The 20,484-nt window shown below is 46.4% G+C and overlaps 1 protein-coding gene across 7 annotated transcripts in view; it reads right to left on the bottom strand.

Moving 5' to 3' along the window:
• Positions 1 to 20,484, bottom strand: part of FRMD4A (FERM domain containing 4A) — a 367,435-nt gene that overhangs the window by 100,405 nt on the left and 246,546 nt on the right. The gene's annotated exons all lie outside the window — the stretch shown is intronic.

Genomic DNA, 20,484 nt, shown 5'->3' with positions numbered 1-20,484 from the left:
TAGTTTCCCTCCCAGGTAAATAATAAAAACCTGGCAATTCTGACCTATTCAGTGCTTAATGTTCCTGCAGACAGATGACTTGCTGCCTGCCAGTGCTTGGATCTACCAGGACCAGCTCCCTCCTGCCTCTCTTGATAATTTTAGTTGTTAAAGCTTTTTATCAAGGACCTTTGCAAACACATTTCAGACACCCACTCTCTCACACACAGCATGGATATACGCTCATAACACTAACAAAATACATAGTGCCAAAAGATAGGATGTGACAGGACCAAATGAGAAGTAAATGACAGAACAAAATAGTTTCCCATTCACTATTGCTTGTCATATAGAGATAAGGATATATCCTCAAATTTAGGCACTTGGAAAGAAAGACAGGAAAGCAGCACATATGTTCAAAATACCATTTGTAAGAGCATACAAACCAAGTTCAGAGAAACAGAAGATGGTGCATTACTACCTTTTCTGCAAAATTTTATTTGTCTTTTAACTCCAATGTGTCCTTCTGCCTCTAGGAATTTTCCCCAGCTCTGCTGAGCTCCTGTGTTTCTGACCAGAATTCTGAAGCCTTGGCCATAACACAGCTCTTGTCCTGACTTTCACCGGTAGGAAATAGGGGTTCAAAGGATCCAGGTGGCTGTAGCCTGCAATAGCCCCAGATCCCAGAGCTGCAATGGTTACAGCAGCACTGGCACAGCTGGAGTCAGAGATCCCAACAATGTTCCCTGGAGACTGCTTATAAGGATTTGGTCTACAAATCTCTGTGCTGCAAGCCTCAGGGAAAATAAAACTGTCTGTAGGCTTGACTGACCCAACCAGTCTGCCAGGCAGCTGAGTCAGTTACCCCAGACATGAACCTGTTGTTAAATGGAGGTGAAATGATGATGCTGTGCAGAAAATGGGTGTCGGGGACCTGATAACCCTGCTGTCCTAATCAACTGCCCTTTCCTGTAAACACAAACACAGCTTGTATTGAAAAAGACCTGATTTGTACTTTAATGCCTGAACAGACTTATAAGACTCTCAACCTCTGAAAATGTCCCTAAACCCAGCACTATCATAGTATCTGACATAGCTGAGAGTTTCCCTGTGTAGTTCCCTGGCATTCACATGAGTGTCACACCATTCTGCACCCACTCATCTCCCTGCTCTGTTCTAGTGCAGTTACAGCAACGTCTGAACTGCCCCTTTGGGGCACCCAATGCACAGGGGGTCTCTAGGTCATTCCAGCAAAGAAAGAAGCAACAGCTGTGCCTAAATGCAGCACTGGCTTAAAGAAGCCTCTGAATACAAAAGTAGTTGCTGTGTAGGAGGAACAGGCTGTCAGATAAATAGGTGGGATGCAACCAGCTTAATTTGAATTTCCAAGTCAAACTTCTCAGGCGCAACTGTTGGAGTCTCTGCTATGACTTTACTGCCGGCTGCATTGACTTTCACTCCTGAATCAGCTCCCAAATAGTGCTTAGAGATGAGCAGACCAGGCATGAGGTCATGGTCAGATCCCCTGTCCCCTTAAGTCCCTTCAGGGACCCAATCAAAGAGCACACCAGCTACACCAGACTTTCTGGAGACTCCTCAGATACTTCCCTCCTGGCATTGTGCTGGGTGAGAGGGACATTTGCAGCATCCCTGTCTCCTGTAAGATGAAATTCTCTTTGCCAGAGCATTTGAAGAACAAACTACAGTTTGACTTACGATATACAAAAATACTGTGACAAAGAGGATGGTAAGACTGCCCAGTGGATTCAGAGATACACAGGCTCAGTGCAGGTGGCAGGTTACTGCGGGGTGTAGGATGAGTTTTCAGCTTAACAACAGACAAATATGCAAAAACTTATAAAGGATAGAGAAGAAGATGAGTTTGAGCCTGTCAGTGTGTAGTTTGAAGCTGTGCTTTTCCCCCACTCCTGCCCAAGTCTCCCTGCTACTTTCTCTCCTGGTTGGGCCGAATTCTCTCTGCACCAAAAAGGGATTTCTTCCCAACCCAGCACTACCACAAGAGGATGGGTGGGAATGCATGGCAGGTCTGACTCCTCCATGGCCAAGGCCAGGGCAGTTGGTGGGGGTGAATCCAGGCATCCCCATGTCTGAGTGCATTGCAGGCGCAGTGCTGCATGGCTGTCACTGCCTGGCACCCAGTGCTCTGGGATGACTCAGTTATTTGATAAATGAGCAATTGTGCTGCCAAGCAAGGGAGTGAGCCATGTCCCACCTGAGAGGGCAGGGGTGGAGAAGGGTGGTGAAACAGCATGCCTCAAACATAATAGCATTTTCCCAAGCCTGGCTTGAGCACTTGGAAGGAATAGGTTGAGCTTTCATATTTCACAAAAAAGCAGAACAGAGCAATAAAAAGCTGATGTGTAACAGGCTTCCCATGGACATGGGGGAGTGATGGGTCCCTCTGCTCCAGTCAGCCAGCAATGCCACAGGGGACACTGTCAAGGGGTAAAATCCCCTTCTGCTGTTCAGCCACCTCATGGAGAAGTGATGCCCAGCATCCCTTGCCCCACACACAACTGCATCTGGCCCCAGCTATCCAGTGGTGAGCAGTACCCAAAGGTACCTGCCTTCAGCCACCCTTCCCACCCTTCCTAGACAAGACAGGTAAATGCAACGTGCTGCTTCCTTATTTCTGCTGAGTGAGACCTGGATGATGAAAAAGCCGTGGAGAGATGGTCAGCTTGATGTGACAGCTTTCCCTTCTCTAATGACCAGTAGTGAATGCTACTCTCCCAGCACAGCCCCCACTCTTGCCCCTGGGGCTTGGCAGAGGCACTATTTCCAGTGCCCTTGCTGTGGGGCCTCCTCCAAAGCCTGTGGTAGCAGATAAGGCAGGATAACCCTTTGCCTTGCAAGATAAGGGGAAAGAACAATAGATGCAGACCCAGCACTGGAGCAGTGCCAAGTTAGTTACTGGGCTAGAGTCCCTGAAGAGGCTTATGAAGCAGTGAAGTTAAGCCCTGCTAGTCCCCCTCAAGATTACTTTCCTCTCTACCCTTAAGCTCTGCAAGGTTATTGTCCTTTCCCTTGGGATGACTCCTGTGTCCTCCCAGCACAGACAGGCAACCTGAGTCTTTGGAGGGGAGAGAAGGAAGGTGTCTTCTCCAGGTAGTAAATACTCCTCAAGACAAACTTGCACAGCAGGGATAAGGCGGGAAAACCCAGCCAGGCACAAGCTGAGCAGCAGGCTGTCCCGATGTCCCAGGAGAGCCCCTCGTGCTCGATGTTAACGGTTAATCTTCTTGCCATTCGCGATGGGAACGGCTGAGCAATGACCTCCTTTCATGTGAGCTGCGCAGACAAAGAGCTCATTAGCAATGCCTGTGGCAAGTTGTTTTAATTCATTATTAATTTCTGGACTTCATTTTCCGGAGGGATATTCGTTTTGCATTAATAAAACTTCCGTCACAGACACATTGAAGAAGATGGGGACCTGGTCTCTGAGAGCAGGGAAGTCAATAGAAAGTGGGACCAGGACATTCCGCATTCAATACAGCTGGATGGTCAGCAAGATAGCTTGTGCATCCCACAGGAATAAATTAGAGTAACAGGTGGCATTCAGCCTAGAAACTGAACTGTGTCCTCAGTGATGCAGAGTTGGACTGTGGTGCCCTGTGAGCTGCCCAGGCAGAGAGAGAGACCCCTCTGCATCTGCTGCTCTTCATCTCCTTCCTACCCATACCTTCCTGGAATCCTCCATGTAACCTCTATCACAAAACGTGCACTGTGGAGCATGTCAAGAGCTGCAGCTGCATGGCCTGAGCTTGGATGGGGAACACCAGCAGAAATCCTTCAGCTGGAGCGGTGAGAGCTGATCACGCTTTGCTTGTGGGGTGGGTTGACAGGGCAGCATTATTCAGCCAGGGAATGCCCTGCTGCTCCCTCCCACTACAGGACCCTCTTTGCAGAAAGGCCCGTGAAGAACAGTGCGCTGTAAATCAACTCTTATTGTTACTAGAGAAAACAGCAGCGACCTGGTTGTGGTCCCAGCACAACGGAGCTTTGGCCCCGGGGGAGAAGAGCCTGCTCCTGGTGAGCTGTATAGTGGAGTTTCTGGCACAAACACCAGCCATTCATTAGCCAAATCCTGTCCCCGAGGCTTCTCTGGATGGCAGCGAGACAAGTGCTTTCATGGCTCTGGGCCCCTACCTGTACTCCCCAGCTCCTACTCCAGCCTGGAATAAGTAACACTTTGCAGATTCAACTTTCTGGATTTGAAACCATGACACCTTCTGTAAAACTTAATACCTCAACAATGAGTCACTGGATCCACTTGCCAGGCATGATGGCATCAAAACACTGTCCAGTGGATTCCTGATCCTCTGTAGAGTGGGGCAACTCTTTTGTGAAATCAACCCTGGGGACCTGGGGACACACTGAGGTTTCTCCCTTCCCTCTCGGAGAGTCAGGAGAGCAGAGGTGGACTCATTAGGGGCTGCCTCCTTATTAGCAGAATGACCCAGATACCCTTCCCTGCTGCCTGGGCCATGCCTGAGGTTTGTCTGAAATGCTGCCTTATGTCCTGGATCCACAAGGCCTCAGCAGTGAAGAGCACAATGAGTACATGGCCAGGCCCCTCTGCAACCCCAGATCCTGCAGGCTTGAAGCAGTGAACTCATTCCCTCTCTCCCTCCCCCAAAAGCAGCCGAAGTTTGTTCAAAAAATGACTTAGAAGAAAGGAAGAGCTTTATTAGTGGTATCAGGAGGTGGCAGGGGAAGAGCTGAACCTCAGTAGCAGCTCTGTAACTTGAACGTGCCACCAAGAAAGATTATGAAAAGGCACCAAAGGGAGTGCAAAAAGGTCCATATGAGATCACAACTGGCTGACTCTCCCAGGCTTGTCTCCCTGCATTTCCCCATAGCTTAAAGAGCCCCCTCCACACCCTAGACTGCAAGGTACAACCTGTGCTAGAGAGAACCACACCAGGAAAACTTCAGTGCACACAATGCCCAAGCTCTGTCTGTATCTCCTTGGCTCTATTTTAAGGAGCACTCACAGCACTGGCAAATTAACCACAGGGGATGAGTCTCTCTTCTATGCACTCCAGTCATTTCTGCACAGAGACACTATATAAAGGTGTACTCACTACAGGTGTCTCTTCCCAATTAGACATCATGGCAACTTCCCTGAATAACAGCAGAGCACAGCAAGCACTGAACGCAAGCAGGGAGGGGAAGGATGCACCTGAGAGCGCCTTGGAAAGGGGAGGCTGCATGAGGGATGATTCCTACTGATTCAATGTCAAAAGCTCCTGACTTTCACATCTCTTTGATGCATTTATTGAATGAGTTCGTATTAGCATGAGCCCACTAACATGGGCTGATGTACCCACTGGGGAAGCAGGCTGGGATCTGCTCATGGGAGACCTCCCTGGTGCTGGAGAGAGGAAAAGGAGGAAGTGAGATGCAGGTGATGCACAGCAAGGATTTGCTATACAACGTGACATGTAAAACCCATTTTGATGCCTCCTAATACTAGTCACAGTCATTGTCACACAGGTTTAGTGATGCTACTGATACGTTATGTTTTGGCCACAGGATGGGAGGAGGAGGAAGAGGGCTTCTGAGGAGAATCTCTTAAAGCCTGGGGGAAGCTTGACAACAAGCTGAGTGGTACAGTCAACACACTGGAGTGAAGGGATGTCATCCAGAGGGACCTGGATAAGCTTGAGAAGTGGGCCCATGGGAATCTCACGAGGTTCAACAGGGTCAAGTGTAAGATCCTACACTTGAGTGAGGGAAACCCCTGGTATCAATACAGGCTGGGGAATGAAGGGATTAAAAGCAACTTGGTGGAGAAGGACTTGGGGATACTGGTGGATAAAAAACTGGGCATGATTCAGCAATGTGCACTTGCAGCCCAGAGAGCCAACCATGTGCTGGGTTGCATCATAAGACTCATGGCCAGCAGGTCAAGGGAGGTGATTCTGCCCCTCTCCTCTGCTCTGGTGAGACCTCACCTGTAGTACTGCATCCAGCCCTGAAGCCCTCAGTACAGGAAAGACATGGACCTGTTGGAGCAGGTGAAGAGGAGGGCCACGAAGATGATCAGAGGGATCGAGCACCTCTCTGTCTGACAGAGACAAAATGGACTTTTTCTGTCAGTCATATTGGAAAATACAGCAGAAACACAAGCATTCTAGTATTAAATATTCAATATAATTAAAAGACAATGTTACTGGGATTTGAGCAGCCCAAAGAACTCTGGAATCATGTGTTTCCCCAGTGGAAAGACAGACTGCCCACTTTTGGCAGAGAAGCATGTTTCTCCGTGACAGCTTCTCATTAAGCTTAGAAATGAGTGAGTTATAGAGAGAGATCATCTACCCACAGTCCAGCAGTGCCATGAATAAAAAACAGATGACATGGTATTAGCAGCTGCTGGTACTTCCCTAGAAGCTTAGGCACACACAAAGTATATTTCATTGTTTTATTAACTGTCAAACAAGCCCATCTATTCCCCCTCCCCCATGTCATAGCTTTTCCCTAATTCTCTGTGGCAGAAGGTTCCTGGGAAATGCATAGTTTCAACATATGGACAGGCGTGTGCCGCCCGCAGCCATCCAGCACGGACACACGTCAAGCTGTGGGAACCAGGTACCAGGCTCACACCAAGTGGTGCCTCATTTCATGAGGGTAAAAAGACCGCTACCATCCACTGTCTGCTTGCTGGAGGGACTCACAGGGAGATATATCACGACAATACAGAGATGAGACACTGTCATGCCAAGTGCTGCAGTGCTAAAGACTGTCTGCAGGACTGGTGCTCAGCCTGCACTGACTTTGTGCTACAACCCAGCTGTGGTCAGGCACAGGATCCAGGACTCAAACCACTGGTGTTTAGCTGTGAGCACATGCTGGTGGAGGCTGGCCCGTTGGTACCTTCCAATTCAGAGCCAGTCCCAAGGCTGGTCCCATTGGAAAGAGGGAGTTTATTCCTAAGAACACAAGCCGGGCTGTGCCACATGGCTTTCAGCCCTGCCAGCGAGCCCCAACCTATTTTATTTATGAGCACAGACACAGCAGGTGCTGTCCAGTGATTGCCTGAGGAGGTTTGGTTTCTGCAGGACAGACTGTGAAGAGTGTGTAGTTCAAACCAGCCTCTCGAGTCATGCTGATTTGGTCAAATTTTGCTCGACATTCAAAGGCTGGGTGTTTTAAAAATGCCTCTTGGGTGGCTTGAGTTGCAGTGTAGGCTGGGGGATGTGGGCAGTGTGGCCAGTCCATCAGCAGGAGAGGTGAGGTGGAAAAGGAACGGTTTGCACGAATGAAGAGCAATTTGTCCCTTGGCTGTACCCTACCAGACAGGGTACAAGGCTTCTTCATCAGCCAGCAGCAGCCCTCGCTCGTCTCCAGCCTTGGGCAGTGTAATCAGGAGGAAATAAAAGTGCAAAATCGTGATTAATGCACAATCCTTCCCCTCCACTGACTATTAGCATTTGATAATGGGGCAAACTCCAGGTGCCCCTAATGAATTACATCATGTACTAAAACCAGCCACAACCCTATCCTCCAACACCACGGTGATAAGGACAGTAAAGGTGCCAGTACAGACCCTTTGTATTCCCATTGTTACTCAGTGGCCAGCAGCCTTATCTGCTGAAAGCCAGCAGCACTCTCATACCCCTATGTGTTAGGCAGTGGATTGCCCCATGATAGTCATACACTGTAACTCCTTCCTGTCCCTGCTTCCTCATGCATGAAACACGGAATTCTCTCATCCGGGGGCCATTGAACTGTCACTCACACACAATTCTCCTCTTGTCAAATTGGCTCTGCCAACAGCTCTGTCATCCCGTTGTTTAACCCATTTCACGCACTTTGAAGAACAGAAAAATCCGAAGTTGCTCCATGTAATGCCATGTAAATACCAAATAATGGCCCTTTCAGCCATCACCTCATCTGAATACAGCATAATTAGATTGAACAAAATTTCTCAGGCTGAAGGTTTGGGGGTTTAGGGGTTGCAATTCCCCTTGTGGGATAGATCCATTCCTCAACTCCGCACTACTGTGTCAATATATGGAGTCCATATAATCAAAGCAGGCTGGGATGTAGCTGGGTGAAAAATTATTCATTGAAATGCAAAATGCCTAGAGAGGGAGTGCCTTTTTTTTATCACGGGACAGCTGAACTCGATCAGTGTCGGGAACTGGCAGTGGGAGCATTGCTCGTGCTGGCACAGGCAGCACCTCCTTCCCAGAGTCAGTGGTGGGCTCTAAAAAATCTCTTTTCTTCATTTACATAAGAAAATGAGACAACTTGCCTCCAGCAGCCGCCTCGGGAACGTGGAGGGTGGTGACAGAGTGCCATTGACGTTTTTCTTGGAAAGTCAACACCCGCAAGTTGTGGGAATTAAGATTTATTAGGGTCAGAGAGAAACAGACAAAAAAATTTCCCAAGTTTTTAAAAGAATATGCTTGGTAAAAGGATTAGAAACACCCTACTGACAAGTTGCCTCAGAAATATTCACAGATAGCTGCATTTCTGGGTTCAGCTTATACCTGACACTCCATGTCTTAAGTCAGAAGCCACTGCTGACACTCTCTAATTCCCCTACATATTAGCAATGTGAATCTGCTTAAATAATTTTGCAGTCAGAGAAAGCAGAGAGCATGAGCCAGCCAAGCCTGCATGGCAAATTCATGTCAAAGCCAAAATGGGAAGCAGTTGGTGGGATGAAAAAGACACTTTTGGGTCTCCAGCATCCGTCCTCCCCTTCTTGCCTGACACAGAGGCAGCTGCACTCCTTCCCCGCTCAGATGATGCCCAATGACCCCATTCCTCTCTGTTGTCATCTGTATCATCCTGTGACTCCAACAGAATTTTCAGGTGACTGCATCCAAAGAGACCAGCCAGCTGCCACTGGTACTGGGACAGGAAATCTGCTCCATGGTCATGGAGCTCATGAATGACAAAAGCCTCAGCATTTCCCTCTTCCCTCCCTTAGTCCTCTGCTTGCTCCATCTCTTCTCTGTCTCTGCTGGGAGTAGCTGACGTCCCCACATACAGCTGGAAGAGCTGGATGATGTGCTGAGGATGGGAGAAGTATGAGCTGAGTTTTGATCCTGACCTTGGCTCTGATCATGTACTTTATGGTCTGTAGACCTGAAGCACAAGCAGATTTGGTGGCTTAGAGCACTACATCCCCCATGAGAGTCTGCTTCTCTGTCTCCTGCAGGGTTGGGGAGAGGGCAAGGATGCTGTGCCTGGCATTCAAACTGATGTCCTGGTCTGCCCTGAATACATGGGGTGCCAGCAGGAGCAGCACACTGTAAACTGTTTCTTCCTGGGATCCCCCAAGAGTCTGCATCTCTGTGCTGTGCAGTCTGGATGTGCTGGCTGGATGCACATCCTGTTCGGAGCATCTGTGCCAGGTCCACTGTCTCCCAGTGTACCTCCTGTATGCCACAGTGCTGATCTGTGCATGCACAGAGTCCCTTCTGCAGAGGATTTCCAGAGGCAAGTGGTCAAAATCCTGACATTCCCCCCTTGATTATCTTTCTGGGTAGTAAAGGAGATCATGCAGAGTAACCTCATAAGAGGACTCAAGCCACCCTTGAGTTCTTTCCAACTGAATTGTGGACAGGAGCATGAACTGACTGAGAAGATCTGGCCAACCACAGAAGCAAACCCAGATGGGAAGGGCAAACAGGCATCTTTTTTGGAGCAATTTGATGGAAAGTGTGGAATTCCTTATGCTGACTGATGTAAAAATTGCTTTTGTAGCACTGCCAAGGCCACCGTCGGCTCATCTAATCAGCCATGAAAACATCGCTGAAGCAAGTCAAGAAGTTACCCTGAGTCAATTTGTGCATGCAACTTTTTATTATTCTTTATTTAAACTTTCTAGATTTGGTTTTAGATGGTTGGAGGAAACAGATCCTTCCTCTGTTATCTTTCTTTGTGTTTCACCCAAAACCTAACACAACACCAGATCTGGTTTGTTCTTTACAAGACATTCCTGAAGACAAGCCTGGCTGGCTGCTTGCTTCACTGTCTATTTACTCCACCAAGTACTGTGTTTTCAGGAGGCTCCTCTGAACTCCATAAGAAGTTTTATAGTATTGTCAGGAGCTGCATTCCATGGATTAATATGGTTTTAATGAAAATACATCCCAAATTTGAGAGTTTTAACTGAGATTTTTTTAATTTTCAGGGAATTTAGAGAAAACTTATGAGGCACTAGCTCAGAAAAACTCGTACAAAAAAAGGTACCCATTTATGTGGACCCAAACAAGCAACTTTCAAGCAAATTCAGTTCCCTTAGAGCAGAAGAAAACCCATTCATAGCTATGATGGATCATTAATATGTTCAAACCATTGATTCACTAGCCCTTGAAATCATTCTCAATGGCTTGAACCTATTAATGATCTATTTGGTAGCTTCCCATCTCCTTCTGCATGAAACCTCTAGGAGATTTGTATGGATAGATGAGAAAATTATGGATGATAGATCAGCGGAGAAGAAGGAAGATGCCCACACGCAGGAGGACTTGGCCCTGGTTGAAGACCATCAGTTTCATATAAGCAGTAGACAGAAGCATCTGTGCTTCACAGCAAAACATGATTTTCAAGGTCACAGTGGCTTAAGCATGTCCCAGTTTACCTGATCTCCAGATCACTGGAACTGGCTGCATTTGGCACTTGGATCTCTATGGTTTAGCAGCACTGGCTTTGTCAGCATCAGTAACCTGAGGAGGGCCATAGTGTACCATGTTCCTACAGCCCTAAAAGAAGTGGCCTGAAAGAAGCCTGGGTAGCCAGGCAACTGTCTTCTTTCCCTCATCCTTGCAAAGAATCAAAAAAGTCTCATTTTTCAACACAAAGGTATTTAACGTGTGGAAGATGCCCCTGCAACAGAGATGGATTTCACTGCCATTATCTGTAATCAATTTAAGCAAGCAAAGATATTAGTGAGACTAAGCATATCTCATGGTTTTATCACAGAACTGGGAGTTGCAGAGGATTTTTCACCTTCCTTTGCACGTAACAAGCAGCAGTGATGGATACAGAGGCCAGATTAGATGGAGCTCTCCAACTGGAGATTGGTGCTAGATTAATACAAACTGAAGCAGCTCAAGATGCAAATTGCACATGCTGGGGAGCTAAGAGGGTTTGTGTGCAGGGCTTTGGTTCTAACCCTTGACTTAATGCAAAAGAAAGAAGACACAGAAATGGCATTCTGCATTCTGTGCAGCAAGCAGGGTTGGAAGTGAGATGGCCTACTTTAAGAAAGTGCTTCCAACGTGACAAATTTATTCAGATAATCTCTATTGCAAAGGTTTGGCTTAAAGTATTTTGGGTCTTCATATGCACTCGCCTTTCGGTTTCTGGAGATCTGTATTTTTGAATTTTGAAACAGAGTAGGCAACTGCTGCAAGAAAGTCAATTGTGTTTTAAATCATCTGACTGTATCTCGTGTGGCAAATCAAACTTTGAACACAAAGTGAGCTTCAGAGCCAGCTTTCCGGGCAGGAATCCATTTCACACTCAGCCGACAATGGGGTTTGATAAGCACTAGGCCAGTGTGAATAACCAGCTGCCTTCTATATATATTTTGATTTGGTAGTATCTGTTGAAGTTTTATGTCACTGAGAGATTGTTGGTATTCTTGTAAAGTATTAAACCCACCTTGACAAGGTCAACAACAATTTATACAGAGGTCAGCATTTTTATTTTGAAATATTTGATCATAATTCTATCAAACATTAAAGAAAGAGTTTGGCTAGGGCACGTAATGAAATTGGACAGCTCACACAATCCATTTATCTTTTTGACTGTAAACCTCTGCAGCGCTCTAGTTCATCCAGTTTCAAATCAACTGTAGAAATGTCCATCTCAGTTCATCCAGCCTACAGAAATTGGTGTTTGGAAATGCTCTTGATATCTTATTGCTGATGTGGAAAAGGAAAAATAATTTCCCAAGACATACTAGCTTAGCTGCATTCTTATATTCTGTTTGCTTTTTAAAAATCTCTCCTGAATAAGGATGTTTATTTCTATCCTCACTCAAAGTCACTTCTTCATCGCTGAAAATATTTAATAAGCTAAGTGAATGCTTATTTTTGTAGCACATTTTCTAAACACATTAGAATAATTTATTAAAAAAAGCTTTGTGCAAAATCTACATGACCAACTTATGAATTGTGATTTAAGCAAATCTAACGTTAATAAAAGTAAATAAAATAAACAATAGTGCTAGTCTGATGCACAGAATTAGCTCATCCTGTTTTATCCTACACACCATTTGTGACTACAGGGGAACAAATTAAACTTAACAAGAGCTACATCCTCATGTGCTGAGACTGGGAAAGGTGAATGCCTGCAGAAGCATAACAGGTGCAGAGGCTTTTGTGCATTTGTTTTTATCCATATTTATACTCAGGGATGCAGTCAAGAGAGCTGACTCCACCAGTAAGTTCTCCATACATACAGCAATATTAGAGTTCCCTCCCCTAAAGAACTTGGAGTTGAAGTGTATTCCTCTCATCAGTTTAATTATCTGTACATATGTAGCTGTTATATTAAGAACATACCACAATGTTTTGAACCTTCTGGCTTAACACACTCAAATATAAAGCACGCTATGAGAATACTACACATCAGACAGACAGTTCTTCCCCTGGGAAGGTCAGAAGAGAGAGGCTCAGCCTCATTTGCCAGATATGGGCTACACTGCTCAATGCCTGTTGGCAAAGCTCAGATGTTATGGGGGACTCGAGTGGTCAGGGAAAGCAAGAAATGGGATACCTAAGGGAACTGCTTTAACCTTGAAGTCAAGTAAGAGTGTGATGCATTGTGTAGGTCCAGCTCTCAAGACACAGGAAATCAGTGCTGCCCCATTTATGTCCTCCCTGCTAGTCTGGCCTCTAATCTCCTCTGCCTCAGTGTGGTCCCCAAGTTCACAAAAGTGATGGCTGGGCCCAGTCTCTGACTCTCCTGGGCCATGGAGCAGAGTCTAACACACCTTGTCCAGTAAGACAGAGAGTCCCTCCCTCTGGGTGAGCACCCCAAGGGAGACTTTCCTTCTTGAGTCAGCAGGTGTGGAATATAACCCAGGATTAGGCTTGTGATAAAACAGTGGTTGTTTCACAGGGAATGGGAAAAGTCAACAACTTGGCATCTACAGATGGACAGAAACTTCCCCTGCCTTCAGCTACTCATATTAAGCACTGTCTGCAGTCTTCCCTACTGACTCTATACATTCAGAGCCTATATATGAAGCCAACGAACTGTGTGGGTTGTAAGAAGCAAAGGTTTCCATGTCCAGCATGCTTTGGGACACAGCAAGGAGTCTGCCTGGATGCCGTGGTCTGGTCCCCTCTGTCAGTCACAGCAGTCACCACATTGTCCATGTCAACAGCAGGACAGGGGCAGGACACTTCAAGTAGCAGATCAAGGTGCAGTGGACAAACCTTGGGCACAGCGAAGTCCTGCCTCCACTTCTAGATGTTTAGTTATTTCTCCTGTGGCACCTGCTGAACTAACACAGGCAATGCTAAAACTCAGTGTGGCTGGAGCACATGGATCATCCTGGTGCACATCAGGACAGTCTGGAGCCCAAATGGATCCTACCACTCTCCCCACACCTCGGCACAACTCCATTTTAACGCCTTTGTAAGCACCTTGACTGTGAATGAGAAGGGGTCAAGGATGGTGGGCTTCATTTCCTGACTTTTGTCTCACCATTGTCACACTGTAAATCCCATAAATAAAGGAGGAGGCAATGGAGAGAAATGATAATTGGCCACAGCTTGAAAGAAAAGAAAGCAAAATAATACTTGCTCACCATAGGAATTAATGGGAGGGAAAGAAAGGCTTATTTCCCCTGATATTTGTAAAAAGAAGTGCTGGTAATAAACCCAGTCCCATTAAAAAGGAGGAGGGTGAAATGAATGACCGGATGAGATAGTGAGTGTCTTTTATTAAAAAAATTAAAACCAAAAAATCTTTTTTTGTGCAAAGAAAGAATAAAGAAGAAAGAAGACAGAGTGATTAGGAGAGAACTCAGGCAGGGTGGATACTGTTAGTGATAAACAGCTACTAAGAAAATAATTGGAAAATGTAAATGCATACAAATGTGAGTGATGACCCATGTACTGGGGCGATAGCAGAATTAGCCAATAGATGTAATGAACCATGAAAGGAGAAGCTTGGAGACTTTATGAAGAATTGAGGAAATTTTTCTAAGCAGGAGGGTAGAAAGCAAACAAAGGCAACCTGATTTCTGAAAAGAAGCAATCCTTGGCCCGTGGATGGGGTGATGTCAAGTGTGCCGTGCAATGGCATGGGAGCTCCTAGGCATGGGCCGAGCCAGCTGGAGTTTTGGGGTCTGACATATGCTACCAACATGCACAATTAGCTATAACCCAAGGGCAGCACAGCTCTTTGTCCCCCAGAATACCTAGAAGTTTCCTCAGCACCGCCAGGAACTGGAAGATGGCTTGGTGTGATGTCAATCCAAACCCTACACTGCAGTTAACGCTCTCTCCTTGCATAAGGACTCATCCCCAGTGCCACCAACCCAAGCACCTCTCTCTGAGCAGACCCAGGGACTGATGTCCTCCATCACATCTGGTGCTGTGACCACGCTTCCATTGTGGACAGGATGGTGATTGCCTGCCCTTGAGGGATGCTGGAACCCTTCCTCTTCCCTGAGAGAAAGCTGAACCTCCTTGGCAGCGCCCAGAAAGTCTCTTTCTGTGTCTCACCCAGACATCTCCTCACTGCAAAGTGCAATTGAAGTGACCAAATCACTGTATCTGTTCCTGCTTTCATTAAACCCAATGTGCAAGGTGGGCAGCAGCAGATCCTACAGGAGAAGTGCAAGCAGGTATCAGAGAGGCTGTTCCCAGCGGCAGAGCCAAAGTCTCATAAGTTTGGCCAGCCCAGAGATCAACCATGTTGCTGGCAGATGCTGCTGCTGGAAGCACAAAGACCAGCTCCTTGGTCACTTCAGTGTCTCAATGGCTGGATTTGAACTAGATTATTGAGGACTATGAGGAAAGACCCTATATCTTTAGAAAGACAGTGTTCCATTTCACTTCCCATAGGCATCAGGAAAACATTTACCTGCCTGTCTGTTCTCCCAGGAAACTCTGAAGATGTGACCACAGTTTGTCTGGGGAAAAAGACGCCAGTACCTCTTTGGAGAGAAAAGAAACTGAATGGCAAATATATTTCACCCTGCAAGGTCTGAATCCACACAGGAACTCTTGCTGGTAGGAAAAGTTATGAAAATTGAGGAGAAATCCTGAAAAAGGCAAAAGTTTCAAACACAGACTTAGTCTCAGGCAGAAAGTGGTTATATGAGAGCAAAGAGATATGTTATATCCTTATAGTGTAAACCACTGCTGCTCAGTGGAGATTCATCCATCAATACCAGAAGAGAAGCTGGCCTATGGCTCTTTGCTGGCTTGCCAGACTTTTATTAAATGCACAAGAATGCCAAGTCTGTAATGTCTAAAAGTGAATTTATTTAACAATGAACTCTTTGAAAAGGGAGTCCCAGATGTGTAATTAATAATGAATCAGTGATGTGAAATCTGATCCAAAGCCTACTGAAGCTGATAGACAGACTCTGACTTCAAGGAGTTCTGGATAAGGCTCTCATTAGGCAAAAGGAAAAAAAAAATAAAAAGCTGAGCCAGCTAGTTGGTTAAAAAAATATTATAGCTTGGATTCTGTGCTATACAGAGACATACAATAATCTGCACTGCGCATAAATCCCTTCTCTGCTGACAGGGGACTCACACATCTCTGTGTCTGAAGTTGAACTTGAAATCTAGGAGATAAAATAAAATAAAAAAAAAGCTGTGAGAGGGTCCCAAAAGGAAAACCTCCAGCAGTTTGAATCACAGCTCATTTCCTCTTGGCATGGGCTGGGAGATAACTGTCAGATATGTGTCATTTGGAGGCAGCAGATGCTGCTGCTCCCTGTGTGCCGAAGCCCTGCTCGTACCCCCACCCTGCCCCAGCCTGGGCACCCACCTCTGCTCGGCCCTGGCTGACTTTGCATCAGCTACACGCAACGCAGGGCACAGAGATAATCAACCTGAAACTCCGGCCAAGCCCAGCAGACTGTGGTGTCCAAAGGGGGATGCAGCTTGTCTTCCATCAGTGCAACTTAATTCAATTTGTCAGGGATGCAGACGGTTTGGGTGAGCCTGATCCGATCACCGCCATCCCAACACTGGCCAAATTTTGCACAGGCACTGTGAGGTGGGGTTGTGGCAGCCTCTGTTTTTCATTTGCCTTTCAATATGACTGTTAATGGGGAGGTCGAGGAGATGTTTGTTGATGAACAATTTCATTGTTCCATATATTTTTCGGGAGACATAAAGCACACATATTAAGTCATCCCCTTGAGTCAAATATTTTTAAGTACAGTAACGCAGCTCATTTTATAATAATTAAAAATAATCTTCTCCCATTTCTGCTGCAGAACCAATGTGTCTACATTGAATTTGCTTTTTTAATAGCAAATTGTAACTCAATCTAAATGTAAATTCCTGGAGAATCTGCTATCTAATTCTCATTATTTCCACTTGCTTAATGCAATTAGAAACATCTGTCACTGATCAACTGTCCACACAGTGAAAACAAATAATAATTCATGCTCTCTGCCTCCATAGTCTTTCCCGGGGAACAGACTGCTTTAAAACCACTCGCAAAAGCCCAAGAGCTAGAGCTGTGCAAAGTGCTTGTGACAAGCTCTGAATCATATCGAGTATGCCTGACCATCAGTGTCTCTGTAGCTCAGTGACATTTACTGAATAACTTGAGAGAATCCTGGATACATATAAAAATGACCACCCTGATTTCTGGAAACATTTGGCTCTGGGGTCCCCATCTTCAGGAATAGATTGTGTCCTGCCAGGGTCAGATCTCACTCTCTGCTCCCAATGCCTGGACACAAAGTCATGCTGGAGAATGCAGATGGAGGTTTGGTTGCTCAAGGAGCATTGGGAGGCCTGTGAAAGGGATGTGGGTGCAGGGAGAAGAGACAATGGAGTCATTGGGGCTTGAGGGTTATCCCAGCTGCTGCCTGTGGTCCCAGTTTGTCTCTACCTGTGAGAAGAGTGGAAGGAACCAGCATTGAGAAACCATCAGAAGTGAGCGTCCAGCCCCCATGAGATGGGCCAGGTCAGGGGCATGGATGGTGCTTCCTCCTCTTTAAAGCACACTAGTGCATATTAACTCTCTGCTCAGAAGACAGTAAAATCAAATGAGAAGATAAGGTTTAGAAGAATTGAACATCATAAAATAGGCTTGTTCATCCCCTGCCCACTAGTGATAGGGATGAAGAAGGAGTAATCACAGAGTCTAAGTGGAAAGGGATTCTAATTAGGCATCCACTGCTAAAATATCCTCAAAAGACAGAAGAAAATTAATCCGAACCCCAGTCTTTCAGGTAACCAGGAGAATCCCAGTGCCACAGCCAAACCCTCAATGTTTTTGACTTCGAGCTGCTCAGCAGCTGGAGGCTTGTTCCTTGCAATGGCCTGGCTGCGACATGGGGCTGACGTACGGGTGTTGGGAGGGTCTTCTTAAATAAACATCAGAGGGACTGGGGAAGCACGAGCAAACGGTCCTGCCCACATTGCTGTGTGGGTCAGAACAACTCTGTGCATGAAATGTTCCTCTTGGCTTCAAAGCAAGAAGGGTAAATGAAGTGTAAATGGCCTGACTGGTTTATTTTATTTTACTCTTAAAGAGGGCAAAGGCAAATCTCTTTAGTCCACTCCTTTTCCAGGAGACAGGTGTAACTTAAGAGACATTACAAGATCCACTCTGACAAGCTGAAGTCTCCAACACTGTCTGGGCTGCCAAGTCAGGAGGGTGGGGATAAGCTGAAAGTTGCTGGCCTGTTCAAAATCTCGTCAGGTCACATCTACTCACCGTTGCACCTCCTGCTCCAACCCCCCTTTATTCCTCCATCCTCCACTGTAACCACAGGGTTATACATCCAGCAATGAGCTAGCTTGGCAGCCATTTTATCCCAGAAATGTACCTGTGCCCATGTGAGGTTGAGGGATGCCTGTACTACTTGCCTCATTTTATTCCAGGGATGAAGGTGATGGCTACTTAAAAGGCAGATGTGATGGGGACCAGGCTGCAGTGCTAGCCTGCTATCTGCTTGCACAGGAGGGATTATTCTTGTTCTGCTAATGAGAATGCTGGAGACAGGCAGCACAGAGGAGTTTCCCCTCCTCTCCAAAAATAGGGATAAATCACTAAACCAAAATCTATACTATTAATCAATTCTCCCAAAGATAAAAAACCTTCCAGAGCTGGCATGTCTTGCTGACTCTACCTCCAAGCATCTGGTTTGACCTGCTACCAAGATAGCTTCAAAGTTGGGACAGAGACTGAAGCTTCCTCCCAGGGCAGGTTTAGAATTGTGCTTCTTTCTCCCCAAATATGGGCACTTTCCCAGCAAAGGTAATAACAGAAAAGTTTTCGTTCAAATGTAGTGGTAATGAACCTTGTCTGAGTGCAGATAGATGGGAAAGTAAAAGACATCCTATCTGTATTAACAACCTTTCATCCAAAATGATTGCTTCTCCGGGAGAGGTCGGTACAGGAATGTAAGTGGAGAACAAGCACAAGTCTTGTTGTTTTTGATGAGGTCATGCAGGTTTTTTTTTAAAGCATGACCCAATTATAAGCCGAGAGCCATCTCCTCTGTCCTGAAAATTAGAAAAGCTGATGGTTTTTCTGAGGACATCCAGTATCACGGCCGACACGAATGCCACAGGCAGCCTTTCTGTGCTTGCAGCTGACGCTGTGACTGCCTCACTCCTTCTCCAGGCACCCAGCTCATGGTCATGCTGCCATCAGCAAGCTAGGGTAGTCCTGGGGGAGGAGGGGAACTTGGGGAAATAATCCACCAAAATGAGAAACAAATCCATTTCAACATCAGATAGCCCAGAGCTTTCTCATGAGTAGGCACTTCCCCAAAATAAAGGCAGAAAGGACCAACGAGCCACACGCTGGAAATATGGCAAAGGTTGGGGGATGGAGATTTGCTATATCACTTGGGGGTGGCATTTTGCATCATTTCCAAAGAGACTGGGCCTAAAAAACCACTCCTGGACAAAAGTAGAGGGACAGGATGGGGACAGTAGAGAAGGGGAGTTAAGCAGGGCTAAGGAGCATGCAGGTCTCCCTCAGGAAGGGCAGCGTGGTCTCCTCATATGCCTGTGCTCCCATTCTGAGCCTCCTGCCCCCTCTGTGTGGTTGCAAGTGTCTCCTTTCCCTTGTGTGCCACAGGTAGTGGGGTGAAACAGCCCCAGCAGCCTTTGCTGGCAGGACCATGGTACTGGACCCAGCTTCTTTCTGCTTTGCTCTGTGCCATGGCCAAGTGTGACGCTCAAACCCGTGTCTGTGTGAGCACACATGGGCTGCTCTAAACTAAATGGCCTGAATCCATCACTGCAGGTAAACCATTCCCACCTCACACCACACAGCCATGGCCAGCTGCTGCTTTGGATTACCTGCAGCAAAGGAGAGGGAAAGGAAATAATTTCCCAGTGAGACAGTAACAGTTTAAGACCCTTTAATGCTCATTACGTGCAATGCCCCGGAGCCCAGGAGACTCACTCATGGCCAAAGCTGTCACTGTGCTGTGCTGAAGGAATTGCCTTTTGGTTGAAAGTTGAGATCTTTTGTCTAAGCTGCATTCACTGAGGCTGAAAAGGAAAGGGAATAGAAAACAATTTTCCATAAGCTGAGCAATGCAGCTTAGACAATCAAGCCTGGCATCACTTGTTCACTATCAACCTCATATTTGTACTGTACAGTCTGATGGCAACAATAAGGGGAAATGTTCCATCCTGAAATGCTGGCTCCCATTGGAAATGCACATTTTTTACCTTCGCTTGAAAGCAAATTTGCTATGCTACCTCGCTCATCATTTCCTCTGAGCCACACTCCTCTGGACTGCTCAATATCTCCTGGAATCATCTGGTACATACCTTATTATCTTTCAGAACTGCTCACTCAGACCAGGCTCTATAAAAAAAAATATTTCTATTTCCACTGCCTTCCAGGAGGCAGCTTCTATCCTGTGCCACTTTTAGCACTTTTTCACCTGAATTTACTATTTGGGTTTCTTGTCCAGCCAGGAGGACATAAAAGAAGGAGTTGGAGCCAAAACAGGGCTGATCTGACCACATACAACCACCCCCAGCTTGAATACGTATGTGAGAGCTGATTGCAGAGAGTCCTTTTGCAGTTGAGGAGAGAAAGGGGCATGACTTATTTTAGGATGATCTCAGCTGTGCCCTACAAGTGCCTTCCTCCCACCACCACCTCTAAAAGTGTGTCTTAGGCACAGACACCCATGCTGCACGTGCCTTAAATGAAATGAGATGAATCTCACCACTGCCTGCCATGGAACACCTCAGGCAAGCCAGGGCTGGAGGTGAAGGATGGGCTTTGGCACCAACATGAGGGTCAGTCCACCGCGAAGGAGCA

This window comes from Neopelma chrysocephalum, unplaced genomic scaffold (assembly GCF_003984885.1).
Source record: "Neopelma chrysocephalum unplaced genomic scaffold, ASM398488v2 Primary Assembly neopelma1_45, whole genome shotgun sequence".
Taxonomy (NCBI): Eukaryota; Metazoa; Chordata; class Aves; order Passeriformes; family Pipridae; genus Neopelma; species Neopelma chrysocephalum.
Note: the sequence above shows the minus strand (reverse complement) of the source record. Positions and strands in the feature narration are given on the sequence as shown.